Consider the following 15,538-nt stretch of genomic DNA (forward strand, 5'->3'; position numbering starts at 1 on the left):
TGCATTTCAATGAGGCACTTAATGCAGTGTTTTGTTGGTGTCTTTGTGAACAAGATAGATGTACAGAGGATTTTTGTAAATTATGTGGATATGTGTTAGTTGAACAATTATTGTCAAATGATGATGATTAAATGGCTCATTTTTGAATCTGTGAATTGAATTGTGAGCTTTACTCACAATTTTAGTTTAAAAATAGATGTAGACATAGAAAGGATATGTATCAACTTGGAGAGGTAGTCAAATATTGGATGACAGAATCATGATAAAAAAATCAATTTTTTTTATTATGAAGGTTGAAACAGTAGATCAAATTGAGCAAGAAAGAATTCTGGAAGATAAATATAAAGTCTAACACCTAAATTTAAATGTCAACCACAAATGCAGGATGGCAGAGATTGTGAATAGGAAGGAAATCCTCATGTCCTTGGAGAAATGGGACCCTACCTTTGTAGCTCCATATTCACATTTCTTAATGCAATTCCTGGCACAACACAAAAGCTTACATTAGATAATTTTTAATTAATAAGAGATTTAATATGAGCCAAAAAATATATATTGCATTTTCATAGAACAGTGTTTAGCAAGGGAGTCAACAATATCCCTGTATCTTGCATTGATAAGACTATATTTGGAGCACTGTGTCTGCTTCAGATATTAATATCAATTAGGTGGAACACTGATGGGGTGTAGTGGTTCCAGAACTAACAGGAGGGTGAAAAACAGGACTCCTGTATTTTTCATGGTTCTCCAGAGCAAAAGAATCAGTAGGATATGTGCGTGTATGTCTCTGTGTGGGTGTCTGTGTGTATGTGTGACTGTGTGTATATATGGTATATGTGTGCATATATACATATATATGTGAGTCAATTCCTTCAAATTTCTCTCTACCCTAGAGAGAGAGAGAGAGGAGAGAGGGAGATTTGAAGGAACCGACTCACACAATTATGGAAACTGGAGATCCAGAGAAGAGAAGATGTTGAAATTCTAGTCCAAAGGCAGTCTGTTGGAAGAATTCCCTCTTCTTTGGGAAAGGTCAATCTTTTCCTTAAGGCCCTCAACAGATTAAATAAGACTTTCCCATCTTATGAAGGGTAACCTACTCTACTCAAAGTCTGCTGATTTAAATGTTAATCTTCTCTAAAAATTACCTTCACAGAAATATCTGGACTAATATTTGATCAAATATCTGCCCACAGTGACCCAGACAAGTTGACAAGTGAAATTTAGCCATCACAACTCCATTGCTATGTGATAAATGGGTAAAGAGAGGAGAGAGATTTAACTTGGAAAAAACAAAAGTTAGGGAAATAAATGACACCTGTTTTAAAATATTTCAAATTTTGAAATAAAGAAAAGATTAGACTTTGTCCCTGTAACTCTAAAGTGTTACCTTAAGATACAGGGTGAAAATTACATATGAATCCAGTGAATAACATTTTTAACACTTAAATTATACTATCTGATTGAGAAGGTATACATATAGCAAGAAATATGTGACAAGGTCTCGATCCTCAAGAAAATTTATAGCTTAGTTGCAAAGACAAAAATGCACACATAAAGTAAAACTAATTCATTCATTGAATAAACATTTTTAATGATCTACCACGTACCAGGCACTTTTCTATACATTAGCAATGCAACAGCAAACAGCAAAATTCCCCTGCCCTCATGAAGCTAGTGAAAGATACAGAAAACAAATGAAATGTGGATTTGTAATATACAGTATGATAAAAGTGATAACTGCTAATGAAACAGGAGAGTCTGGCTCCTGGCTAAAAACCTATGTGTGACTTCGGGTCCAACCACAGGAAATTATCAAGGCTTTATTTGCCAGGTCTCATATGGGAAAGCTGTTATACCCACAGCCGACTTGGTGCAGCCAGTGCATTGCATCTCTGAAAGGAGTTCCAGTCAAAGTCTCAGGCCCCCTTAGCCAGCCATGCTTTATGTATAACCAAATCCCTAGCCCAAAAACCTTCATTTCAAGGCCTCTATGGAAGGCTTTCTCCAGATTCATCTGTCTAAAACTCCTTATTGAGTGCAAAGATCATGAGTCTCAAAGATCCTTTTTGCTTTGACTCAATACCAATGCTCCTCGACTTAGAATGGTGCTATGTCTTGATAAACCCATTGTAAGTAGAAAATAAAAGTCAAAAATATTATAACTGGAAAATACACTTAATGCTCCAATAAACCCACCTTAAAGTCAAAAAATCATAAGTTGTACTAACATAAGTCAAGGACCATCTGTACTCAATACATTTCCCACTCCTGGTCCTTTTCTTTCCTTCTCCCCATAGCCCCCATGTCCATTAAACTACAGGAATCTTTTCTTTTAGGCTTCCTCAGCAGTGAGCCAACCTTTACATCTGTGTTCATCCTCCTGACCTTAAACCTCTGTGCCTTTCCATGGGCAAAAATGGAAAGAAGTGGTGTGGAGGGGGAGTCTACACTTTCTCTAAGTTATTCTTTCACTTACACTCCAGCAGTAAGTGATCAAAGGCCTGATACTTTCATTTTTGGTTTGTTGTCCTGGTTGACTATTCTGAAAGCTGGTACCTAGTTCAGCTGATCTGGGATGGAGGCAAAATAAAGCAAGAAAGGAAGATAAATAGGGACAGAAGAGGTGGGGTTACCATAAGGTGGTCAGGGACCTAAGAAGGTGATACCCAAGTAAACACCTGAAGGAGGCTAAGGATAAAGCCTTGTGACTGTCTAGGAAAGACACTGCAAGTGGGAGAATAGCAACAACAAAGGCCCTGAGGATGTGGGGCTTTCTAGGCACTGGGAAGATGTTAAATATCCACCATGTAGGCTAGCAGAGGCCTGGCTGCCATGGTTCTTCCAGTCTAGATGGAGAAGAAAATACCTATAAGACAGTGACAAGTGCTATGACAGAAGAAATGTAAGTATGCTTTGGAGGCACAAGGTACAGGTGCCCAATGATCATGGAGTAAGCATGAGATGACTAATCAAAAACAAGAAGAATAAGAAACAAGAAAAAGTGTCACAAAGGATTCCATGAGGGAAAAAATGAGTCATCAGGTAGGAACGTTGTGCTGCACATCTCTAGGGGACCCCACTCACATCACAATGTTAGATTCATGCAGTGCACAGCTGTGAAGCCCTATATGACAGTCCTAAAATCAGAAGCTAAAATGAATATGCTGGCGTTAGGGAACCAACAACATTCAACAGCACTGGAGTATATACAGTGAGTCAGGCAGTGTAATGGTGAAATCAAGATGTAAGCACAGAGTTGTACAAATTGTTCAAAGTCTAAAAATATTTTAAACAAGAGATTCAGATGACAAAAACTGACTGTTATGATGGATTAGAGATTGTGGGGCAGCAAGAAAAAACAGTTCTGATACTATTATGAAAGATGTATTTTCTTGGCTTATGCTAGGGTCTCAAAGGGTTAAAAAAAGCATATGAAGATACGTAGAAGCAAAAAGGACTGGGAGTTAATGGAATTAGACATGGATGAGATCAGTTAAGGATGATCTGTATGTTTTGATTTGGACACCTGGTATACTGGGGTGGTCCCACTCCAAACAGAAAACAAAAGAGGACAATTGGATATTGTACACAAGATGATCCGAAGTTCCACCAACAAATTCAACTAGAAAAGTAAAGGGAAGAAATGTTAATAGATATTCCACAAAAGAAAGGTTTTCTGGTCAGATATACCTGAGAAAACTACATATTCCATCCTCTCATGAAGATCCATTCAGTTATTTATTCATTCAACCTACATTTTATAGTTTCTGCTTTGTGCCATTTTAATCTGTGTTTTACTCTGGAATGTAGAAGTGAATGAGAAAAACATGGTCCCTGCCTTCGAGAACCTTACATTCTATGGGGAATACATGAACTAACCAAATAATTGTTTGAACTATAATTGGGAAGATGTTGCGAATGAGTAGCAGAAGGTGGTAGGAGTGTGTAAAACTGAACTAATCTAGCCTGACAAGCTCCTGTGTTATTCTCACGTTAGTGTTTTCAAACCCTGCTACTTTAGTGAACCCTACCAGAATTATTTAAATAAGAGTTTCCAAGAGTTGTCAGATGTTTTTAAGCATGGAAGTCTTTTTATTTTCCCCCACAAAATGTCTATTACTTGTAAAGAGCAAACCTTGGAATGTAGTTTGGAAAACTCTCAGAAAGGGGACAAGGGAAAGTTTAGTAAGTAGTTGAGTCTTCATCGTCAGCGTGTAGTTTTCACCTTCTGCAAAGAAAGACCAGCAGGATCAAAGGTGTGGATGCAGGACACACAGAGAGTACAGGAAGGAGAGTGACCCGATTAGAGAAGAACCAGACTGAGTTAAAGCAACTCTGGTCAAATGGGCACTAAAAGAGAAACTATAGGAGTTGCTTGGATTGAGTCACTTGACCACCCAAATTGCCTCCATTTCCTATTTCACATATTCAAAATTATGATATTCATTTTTCTCTTGTCTTCCTATCCTAGAAACACAGTGAGGCTGTCATAGCTGTGTTTAATGAATGAAAGAATGAATGAACTCTGATCTCTTTGGTATGTGTAATGAATAAAATATTTTTTGTATTAATAATGAAATACAGTTATTTAACATTTAACTGGCACAGATTGAGATTTCATTTCTGATGTCTGGAACTGTACTTTGGGTCATCAACAGACTTTAAATCAGTTGGATGTTCAGGCAGAATATATCTATATATTTTTTTTCTTTTTCAGTATGATTGTGGGTCAGGGATACTAGAGCTAGAAATATGCCCTGGGAGGACACAGGATTTAGTGTGCCTTCTCAAATCCTCTCCCTCTCCTTGTTTCTCTTTTCCTCCCAAATATATTCTACTAAATTCTTGGTGAAAATTTTTACAATTTATGTGCAAGCAGTTTTAGAAACTGAACATTCACGAGTTGATTAAACTAGAGCAAATTGCTGCAATTAGATAATATGCAATGATTAAATATAAATATTGCATTTAATAGCGTAAAAAGATGTTCCAAATATGTTGTAAGCAAAAAGAAAAAATTTAGTTTAAGCTCCAATTTTCTGTTTAAAAAATATGCAACTGTGTAGTAGAGTATGCTACCTTCTGGGTAGTTTTTAAAAACAGGATTTTTTTTTCCATTTTTTTGTTCATGTATATTTTTAAATTTTCCTGTTGATAATTTAAATAAAATTATTGAATAATTAAGTTAAACATTTCAGAGGCATTTGGTCAAACATATATTTTAAGGGGCTACATGTGAGTTTTTATTAATAATAGTTGCATTGGATTTACAAGCAAATTTGAGGGTTTTTTTTTTCGTTTTTAGCTTTATATACGTAACAGCTTTTCTGACATTTGTCAAATATTCTGTTAAATAATCATTTCATGCTTGCCTTTCTGAACACTCTACTCTCACTACTTCTTCCACTACTCACTAGCAAAGAACAAGCAGTGGTGGCAACCACTAGCTAGGTTCCAGTGGTCCTGGTAATTCAGTTTATCATGAATATTCGCTAGCAGGTTGTACATTCTGAAAGTAATGGCCTTAGTGGAGGATCTGGTGAAGAGCCCAGAGGACAAAGTCCAGTTTTTTTGTGACTATCAGGCATGTTACACAGGCTGTTGAAAAGAAAGTTATTGAATTAAGCCTTTTTGGATAACTAACTTGCTTTTTTTTTTTTTTTGGCCAAATTATACTTTATTCTATGTAAAATAATTCCTGCACGAAAAAGTGTGACCTTAAAGTGCCAAACTGATTTTCATGGGTCTATATATTCTCATATCTTTACAGTAACATTCCAAAAAATGTTTAATAAACACTGTCTATGTACCACAGACAGAGTGTGTGTGTGTGTTATGTATGTGGTGGGGGATGAAGTGAAGAATACAATTAGGAATAACATTATTTCTGCTTTAGAAGTGTTTACAAACTAGAAAGGAAGATGATCCCAATGTAAGGTGGAATAAACTAATTTAACACTTTGAGGTTTGATGGGCTCTCAGTGACAGGGAAGAAAGTAAGAAAAACATATTCTAAGTTAATTAGGACCAAAAGCATAATAAGAGCATGAAAATACATGGTGTAATGAGAAAATGGCTAAAGTTAAGCTTAATGAAAGAATATGCATTTGGAAGTAATCTGAACAATCATACAGAGATCAGCTGTAGCAGCCTATGAATGTCATTTTAGGTAATTTTGACTGTATTCTGGAGGCCATAGGCTGTTGCCATTTTTTTCTTTATTAAAAAAAAGTGATATGTACTCTGACCTACACTTTAAGTAGCTAATTCTGGACCCTGTGTAAAAGGTACAGTAGTATATTGAAAGTCTGAAGACAGAGATACCAATTAGAAAACTACAAGAATATTCTGGGTATGAGGTAATGTCATTGCGTGCTCTACAGGAAGAAGAACAAAATTAAATGATAGACTGATGAAGCACCATCATGCAGGTAGAACAAATAGAACATAGTAATTTAACAGTGGCAAGGATGATGGCGATGAATGACTTAAGTATAACTACTTCTTTTCATGGGTGACCAGAAAGATGAAGTATCAACTATAGTGGATTGCATTCAATTTGGCTTTAAGATATGCAAATTATTGGGAATTAGGTTTAAAATTTCAAGAAACACATGCAAAGTTGCCAGTTATTGCCCAGAAGTGAGGGCATGATATTTCTAAGGGGAAAAAAAAGACATTAAACAATAAAAAGACCAAGACCAGAAAGGGAAAGATTTTATATGTAAGGATTAATCAAACCCACCCAGAAAACTGTGATATGTAAGGGGTGAGAAGAAAGGTAATAAACTCAACGGTGAAATTGACAAGGATCCACATTAAAAGCAAGAGTAGCAAAATACAGTCTTAGTTAAAGAAATAAGATAAAGCTAACTAAAGAACAATGCCAGAGAATCAATGGCACATAAAGGTTAAAGAATGAAGAGTGTCCAATAACTGTCGAATACAGCAGAACATTTGGGGAAGATGAGGACTAAGAATGACTAGAAATGGCAAAAAATACGTTACTGATGACCTCTGATTTGGTAGTTTCAATAAAGTGTAGGAGACAGAAGCCATAAAGAAACATATAGATGGATGGTAAAGAAATAGAGATAGCAATGTAAAATAGTCTTTCAAAATATTTAGTAAATTTAAGAAAAGACATGAGGTGAGGGAAGCAGGGCCTGGTAAAAGAGTTTGGTTTTATTTGTTTACATTTGAAATATGAGTGTTTGTTGACTTCAGAAAATCTGGTGAATATAAAGAAAGATATTAATTGGGTAATAAATTATGGGACTACAATTATGAAACTGAGAATAATAATGAATGCAATCAATAATAAGAATGAGTTCAATTAAGGATAGAATGACTAGCTTTGGAAACCAGGAGCACTTTTTCTTCAAAGACAGGACAAATTGGGTGGAAGTCAAGACACAAATCAATTTATTAGAAGGGAGGGAAGTTAAGAGTAGTATGTTGACTTGTTTCTTTACTTCCAAAGCACAGACCAACCCTATGGCTTAAGGTAATATATGGAGTTAATGATTCTATATCCTATTAGTGGTTCACATAAAAATTTCAAAACTTCAGAAAACTTCGGATAGAATTCTATCTGACATAGCTGGACAGGTAAGGGTATAACTCACAGACTTGGAGTTACAGATAAACCCCAAGAAGAACAATTGCTGCCACTGCAACTGGGTTTTCTTAAGAAATATATTTGTATTAAAAGAATAAAGTAAATCTGTTTAGTGCCTGAAAAATTCAGCTTCTACACATGGCTTATTGAACTATACAACATTATACTACAGCTTTCATGTAAACCTAAGTTTACACCGTAGCTGCCTTGGGAAAAGATGCAATGAGTGCCACAAGCAGCTTGGGAAATATTTCATAGTCTTTCCATTCAGAATAGGGCACAACTGGCCAAATTGAGGTCATTATGCCTGAATTCAAGATCCAGCTCTGCCATTTGGGATGTCACCATAAGCAAGTTACTAACCTTTTATGCTAACCTTTTCTTCAACGGAAACTATCTGATCGTTCTGTTGTGAGGATTAAATAGCTAGTGCATATACAATTCATAAAAATTTCCATTGTTCTCCTCTAGCTGTCCTCCTCCTTTTCCACCTCCTCCTCTTCTCTCTCCTCCTTCCCTTCTTCCTTTCTTCCTTTTTCTCCTCCTCCTCCTCCTCCTCCTTTCCCTTCCTCAATGCCACCTCCTTGCTCCTCTACTCTCCTCCTCCTCTTCATTTCCTTCTCCTTCTCTCTTTTTTTACCTCATTTCTGTTACTTCACTATCATTCTTATTTAATTCCTTTAACAAACATTTATTGTGTCAGCTACTGTAATACTCTACTATGCCCAGCATTTACATTGATGAACAAAGTCTATATGATTCCTGAGCTCTTCAAGTTTGTGAACTAGTTAAGAAGACTTTTTTTTTTTTTTTTTTTTTTTTTAAATGGATCTCACTCTGTCCCAGGCTGGAGTGCAGTGGCTCAATCTTGGCTCACTGCAACCTCTGCCTCCCCAGTTCAAGCAATTCTCCTGTCTCAGCCTCCCAAGTAGCTGGGACTACAGGCAGGCACCACCACAAACCGCTAATTTTTGTATTTTTAGTAGAGACGGGTTTTTGCCATGTTGGCCACGCTGGTCTCAAAACCCTGACCTCCTTGGGTTGATCTGCCCGCCGCGGCCTCCCAAAGTGCTGAGATTACAAGTGTGAGCCACCGCACAGGCCCAGAAGACAATTCTTTATTGAACAAATGAAAATATAAATAAATATAGGATTACAAATTGTGATAAGTTCATTGAAGAAAATAGCATGGAACAAGAAAAGGGAATAATACAAATAAAGATTCCAATGTGAGGGCAAGGGAAGGACTCTGAAGAACTGATAGTTAAGTGGAGATATAAAACTCTTAAATTTTGAAAGCATAAATATTACCTGATTTTCCAAAAACTTTAATCCAAAATTTATTTTAACCAGTTAATATTTTAAGTGTATTACCTTACATTATACTCCTATCAGAATTTCTGTAACTAAAAGCAGAAAAATCTTTGCTCAGAGCTTAAGATTATTTCTATGATAAAACAAACTAACCAACTAAAACATAGTAAGTTCCATTTAAAAAGTTAACAAAAAATTAACATAGCCCTTTAAATTAGTATTACATGTTTTAACCAGATGTAATAAAAGTAGTTTTTGTGGAAGAAACAATCTGAAGCTACATTAGGCAAATATATAAATGTAAGGGTAAAAAAAAAGACTCAATGAGAAGGAAAAGGACAATTGTAGTTAATTTGCACAATATCTGTCATGTAGATACTATAGTAATGTCTGAAGTGTCAGGAAAAGGATTTTAGCTCTCTATGCCAATATATTTTGGGAAGGTTACTTATCATATAATTAGTCCACAAGCCCAGTGAAAACATGAATATTAAATCACTCAAGTTTCAGGATTTAAGTGAACCACAGAAAATAAAAGAAAGGAAGTTTGGGCTAAGCTAGTGGTCAAAATCAGTAAGTAAGTAGGATGTGAGTCACATAGTTAAGTCAAGAGGGTTGATTTCCTTGTACTTCAATCACATTGCCAAGATGCAAGAAGTAGAAGAAGGAAAGAAATAGCCATGTTTCAGTCTTACAGATTAGAGCATAGAAGAAGAACTTTAGGATCTGAATCAACTTGGCGAATGTATTCCTGCCCTATGGCTTGAGATATGAAAGTAAATGCCAAATCCATTGGCCTCACCTGTAGGCCTAGGTAATATATATCATATTCTGTACATATAAAATCTCTTGAGAGTGAATTTGCCTTTACAAACCTTTTTATTTTGATTGTTCCTGACAATTAATATAATTTCATAGAAAAGAGTGGGATGGAAAGAGTTTTGGTAGGTATGTTACAGCTAACAGTTGAATTATCCACAGCAAAGAAAAGTAAGCAGTCAATTCATCAACCACGTGTGATTATTTATGTATGATTGCCATATATAGTTTAAGCAAGATATATATTAGTTGCAAGGAGAGTACATAAAAATATTCAATATATTTGGTTCGCTACTGTAAAAAGAAAAATACACATGAATTCAGTGTACTGGGAAAATAAATCAAATATATTTAAAGACAGGCATAAGTTTCTATAATGAAGGTAGACATTAGCTGCAAAGTAGAAATGATTAGCTCAAATAACATATATGTCAAGTAGATGGACAGCAAATTTGCTGCTTTTTGTTAGCTTGTGACATTAGCTTGAATTCTGTGTTCATATGTGATGTGTGCTTTTCTACATTACCACAATTAATCAGTTGATGATTGCCATATAAAATAATTTTAGAAGTTTTTACCTCTACTCACCATAGTACTTTGCCCTTACTTATTTTAAAATTATGACATTGTTTCTTTGGGAAATTTGTAATTACAATTCATAGCTTTAAATGATTTCTATGCATCTGATGAAAATTTCACTATAAGAAATTAAACTGGTAAGAGTTACTTTGGACTTACTCAATTTTAAACAACATTAAGGCAAAAATTTTTGCTTTTGCTAAGTGATATGAGAAACAATAGTCTAAAATATTTAATAGATTTAAACTCTCTTATTTTGAACCTGATAGAGACCATATAAAATCAGATAGGACAAACAAGTTTTCAGGGAAACAAAACTAAATTCAGCATTATAACATTTCTATGTTGAAATTTTGTCCACAGTGATATTACACACATATTGGCTTCTCTTTGAGGTGAACGTCAATAAATTGATTGACCCAAGAGATAAATATTGATTTTAGCAAGGCCAAGGTCTACATTTATATCAGACAATTCTTCTTGATATTTCCTGGGATGCAAAGTCAATAAATAAATTGTTATATTTATATTCTGAATAATTTCCCAAGTCTGCAGGAAAGTTAGATCTTTCAGTCCATTATGGAGACGTGCTGATCAATTTATGTCTTAGGTCTGTGAATGCTTACTAAAAATGTACAAATGACATATCTCATATTTGTTGCACTAACATTTACTCACTTTAATAACACTGAACACTATTTTAATTCAGGCTATATTTTTATTCTCATCTTTCCATTTACTAGATTTATTTTTGTATGTCTCCACTATACTCAGGGTACAGATGTGGCCAACATATATGGTCATTGCATTTAGCCCAGAAAAAAAATAAGAAATTAGTTATTAAATGAAGTATTCTGTTCTGACTCTTTACTGGTAAGTAAAATAAGTACACAGATGTTTGAATGGTTTTTATCTTAAATGAACAAAGGCTCCTTTCACCACAAGGGATATTGCATTGTTCTCCTTATCACCTAGGTTTCTTGGCTTCAGTCTACTCCTAAGAGGCTGACAGCAATACTTGGTACATGCTCTTGAGCTTTAAACAGGAATCAAGGCATCTGCTTAAGAATAAATACAGAATTCTGATAATGATAGTCTTAATTTCTAAACCAAAAATTTATTACTATCAATGGCGAGTTAGTATAGATAGTTAACCTAACGTGCATTTTGAATAGTGCCTCAAAATATTGTTATCTTTTTATTGCCACACTGAGTCTTTTTTCCAAGGAAGGCAACAAGGCATGCTTATTTCTTTCTCTGTCTTCTAGGAGACTATGGTGGTAGAACTGAGGATAAATGAAGTTATGATAAGTGTACCACATCCTTCTGGAGTATCATTTTTACCAAATGGTAAGCATATTTGTTTGCTAGGGCTACCATAACAAAGTACCACAGACCAGGTGGTTTAAACAACAGAAATTCATTTACTCTCATTTCTAGGGCTGAAAGTCCTAGATCAAGATGTTAACAGGGTTAGTTTCTTCTGAGAGCCTCTTTCCTTGGCTTGGAGATAGTGGCCTTTTTCCAGTATCTTCACATGGTCTTTCCTCTGTATACCTATCTGTGTATTGGCTCCTTTTTTTTTTTTTTTTTTTTGAGACTGAGTCTCACTCTATTGCCCAGACTAGAGTGCTAGAGTGCAGTGGCACAATCTCAGCTCACTGCAACCTCTGCCTCCCAGGTTCGAGAGATTCTCCTGCCTCAGCCTCCCGAGTGGCTGGGATTATAGGCACCTAACACCATCCTGGCTAATTTTTGTATTTTTAGTAGAGATGGGGTTTCACTATGTTGGCCAGGCTGGCCTCAAACTCCTGACCTCAAGTGATCTGCTTGCCTCAGCCTCCCAAAGTGTGGGGATTACAGGCGTGAGCCACCACAACTGGCCCTAGCTCCTCTTCTTATGACGAGACCACTGATACTGAATTAGGGTCCACCTCAGGGACCTCATCTAAATTTAATTGCCTCCTTAAAGATCTTATATCCAAATACAGTCACATTCTGAGGTCCTGTGGGTTAGTACTTTATCATATGAATGGGGGTGTGGGACATAGTGAAGCCTCAACAATAAATAAGAAGAATAATTGGTTTTATTTAAAATTAGCATGGAAATAATACGAATAGAATGAAAATTTCACATGATTTGAAGATATACAAGTGACTCTAGAACATATTTGTCTGTAATTTACTTCTTCAGACCATGCTTCTGGAATTCCAGGGTGCAGTGTTCTCTGCTCTGAGGATATTTTGGTGAAGCACTAATAACGAAACAATAATGAGATTTAAACTTTAAAATTCTGTCTTCAAGTCCTGACTTTATCACTTGCTCATCTCATATTGTGGCAAATTATGTGTGATATCTATGCCTCAGTTTTTCCCTCTTATAAATATGATTAATAATACTTAGCTCATAGAAGTAGTATAATTCAATGAGATAATATAGAAATAATGAGTATATTTAATTACTTGTATAATCATTAGATTTCCTTTCAAGGGCAGTTCTATGTCTTGGCTTGAAAATAAAATTTTGAAATATGACCTTCGCCTAAGAGACAACAAAAGGGCACTTGCTAAGATAGTAAAAACTGTAGGCATACAGGAACATGGAAAGATTCTTGTTTCAGGTCTATTTCATTATATAAATGTTAAATATTATAAAAAGATATTCAAATATGAAAATGAACACAATAGAGAACCAAAGCCCATTGCATCATTTTATTTTATGTCATCCTTGTTTTTAATTTTCTACAAAGATACATGCAGATATAGATATACACATATACATTTTATGCAAGCATATGTGTAGATAGATAGATAGATAGATAGATAAATAGATGATAGATAGATGGAAGCTTGGGAGCCCCTACGATAAATTTGTTACTTCCCAATAACAAGTGTAAGGATAAAAAGGCTAACATGAATTAAACATTTACTGAGTTAATACACAGAAAGCCCTAAGAAAAGTGACTGTCACCTAGTGATTAATGAATGAATGTTTATTATTAGTAGTATCAGTCACCATGCTAACGACTTTACATGTGCTATTGCATTTTATTTTCACAATAACCTTATGAGACAAGTACTGTTATTGTCTGCATTTTACAGGTTAGGATGTTGGGGCTTAGAGAGGGACACTCGACTGGTAAATGACAGAGCCATGTTTCAAAACAAGGTCTTTGCAATTTCAGGACCCAAATTCTTAAGACTATGCTATACTCCCTTTCCCACATTTCATCATTGGTGCTGATATGCTCAGTAAACTTTCCCCCACTTAGTTTCAAATTTCTTCTGCTTTCAATGATGCTTCTCTATTCCCACTTAATTTAGTTAGGTGACTATCTATTTCAAAAGGTCGCTTCCAGAATATATTAAATTGTGCCAGCACAAAGGAAATCCTGCACCTATTCCTCCTCTCCTTTCTGTTCTCTTTTGGTTTAAATTTAATAAAAATTGTGTTTTTCTGGGAGAAATATAATTATATTTGCAAATGTAACTGAGTATGATTGTCTTCTCTTATCAAAAGGGTACAACTCTGATGAGCAAAAAACAGAAGAGACAAACAGGGGAAAGATGACTATCATAGAACTACAGATCTGGAAGCAATAATACAGATGAGAGATCAGATGAGGGATGACTTATAGTATTTTCCTAGCTCCCAATTCAGTATGTTTTCCCCAATAGCAAGGTGCTTAGAGAATATGAATAACTAACTATACAGATTAAATATATCCTTGATAGGGCTCAAAATTCTGAAAAAAATATTTTTAAAGTTGCTTAGTTATTGTTCATAAAACCAATACAGTATCATGAGTTCTGAATTCTATCAATTTTCAATATTTATTTTTTTCTGATTACTTATATTGCCTGCTCATACTTCAGTATACATAGATATTTCAGAATCTTAAGTGTAAAGAGCATATAACAGATTCCCTGAATCTTTCTTGGGAAGACATTAATGAAAAATAGTATATCAGTTTAATACAGTTTGTCACTCTTCACCCCAAACCCTCTCTGGCAGATTCCCATGAGGAAGCTGTCTTGCCACATTTTTATATTTTTTGTTTAATCTGCTCACCTAACCTTTTGAGAACTTAAGTACTTCTAAAGATACTAGCATATACTTCATAGAAATTGAATTTTCCATTAAAAGTTACCAAAACAAATGGATAAGAGCTAGCATAGTTGTAAAGAAAGACAAAGTGAAGATGTCAGCTAAAGGAAGATAAAAGATGGAAAGAAACTTACTGTGTCATCAAAAAGATAATGAAGTTTAAAAGAAATAAAAAAGATGAGACATTCTGCAGGACGTATAAAATAGTTTGACTAGAGCCAACAAAAAGGATAGAAACTTTGGTAAAGGGAATGTCACTAATTAGATATTGTTAAAGCTGAAATGAGCTTTTTTTATGCTTTTATAGGCTAATAAATAAAAAAATGTACTTAAACAAGCTATATCTGGTTTTTCCACAGATCAGGGTACAGATTGTGTGACATTATCTCTACAGGAACACAACCTGATCATGTGGTGCTATGACACCACGAGGCAATGTGAAAATGCATTTTGGAAAAGATCTTGAACTTGTATGCCATAGACAGAAGGAAGCAAATGCATTTTTGAATCCTTGGAAAGGATGAAACTGCTAGGACATATGCCTTTGAAAGGAATCCACACACACACAAAAAAAAAACAACAAAAAAACACAAAAACAATTCTATCCCAACCACGACAATGTAAGCTTAATCTTGTTATCAGCAGAAATCAAAAATAACAATGTCATAAATATATTATCTTTCAAAATGTTATCTTATAACATCAAATATGTGCAATAACCAGTAATGGTGAGATATGATTTCAGAATCAGTTCTACAAAGGTACAAATATTGCCAGTATTTAGTGTGGTGAAGGATGTGAGGAAACAGCTAGTTGGTGGTATGCAAAATATTAACACCATTGTGGAAAACATGACATCTTGAGTCAGAGAAGTATACTTTGACCCAGCAATTTGGTCCCTAGAAGTTTATTCAAAGTAGAGATTGGAATAAGGATGTAAAGATATATACATCCTTATTCATGCTATTGCCTGCAGCAGTGTTTGTAAATGTGTGTGTGTGTGTGTGTGTGTGTGTGTGTGTGTGTGTGTGTGTGTGTGTGTGTGTGTGGTCCCTGGGTGGTAACATTTTGCTTTATTTTTCTTTCTTCATTAT

The sequence above is a fragment of the Gorilla gorilla genome, chromosome 15 (assembly GCF_029281585.2).
Source record: "Gorilla gorilla gorilla isolate KB3781 chromosome 15, NHGRI_mGorGor1-v2.1_pri, whole genome shotgun sequence".
Classification (NCBI taxonomy): Eukaryota; Metazoa; Chordata; class Mammalia; order Primates; family Hominidae; genus Gorilla; species Gorilla gorilla.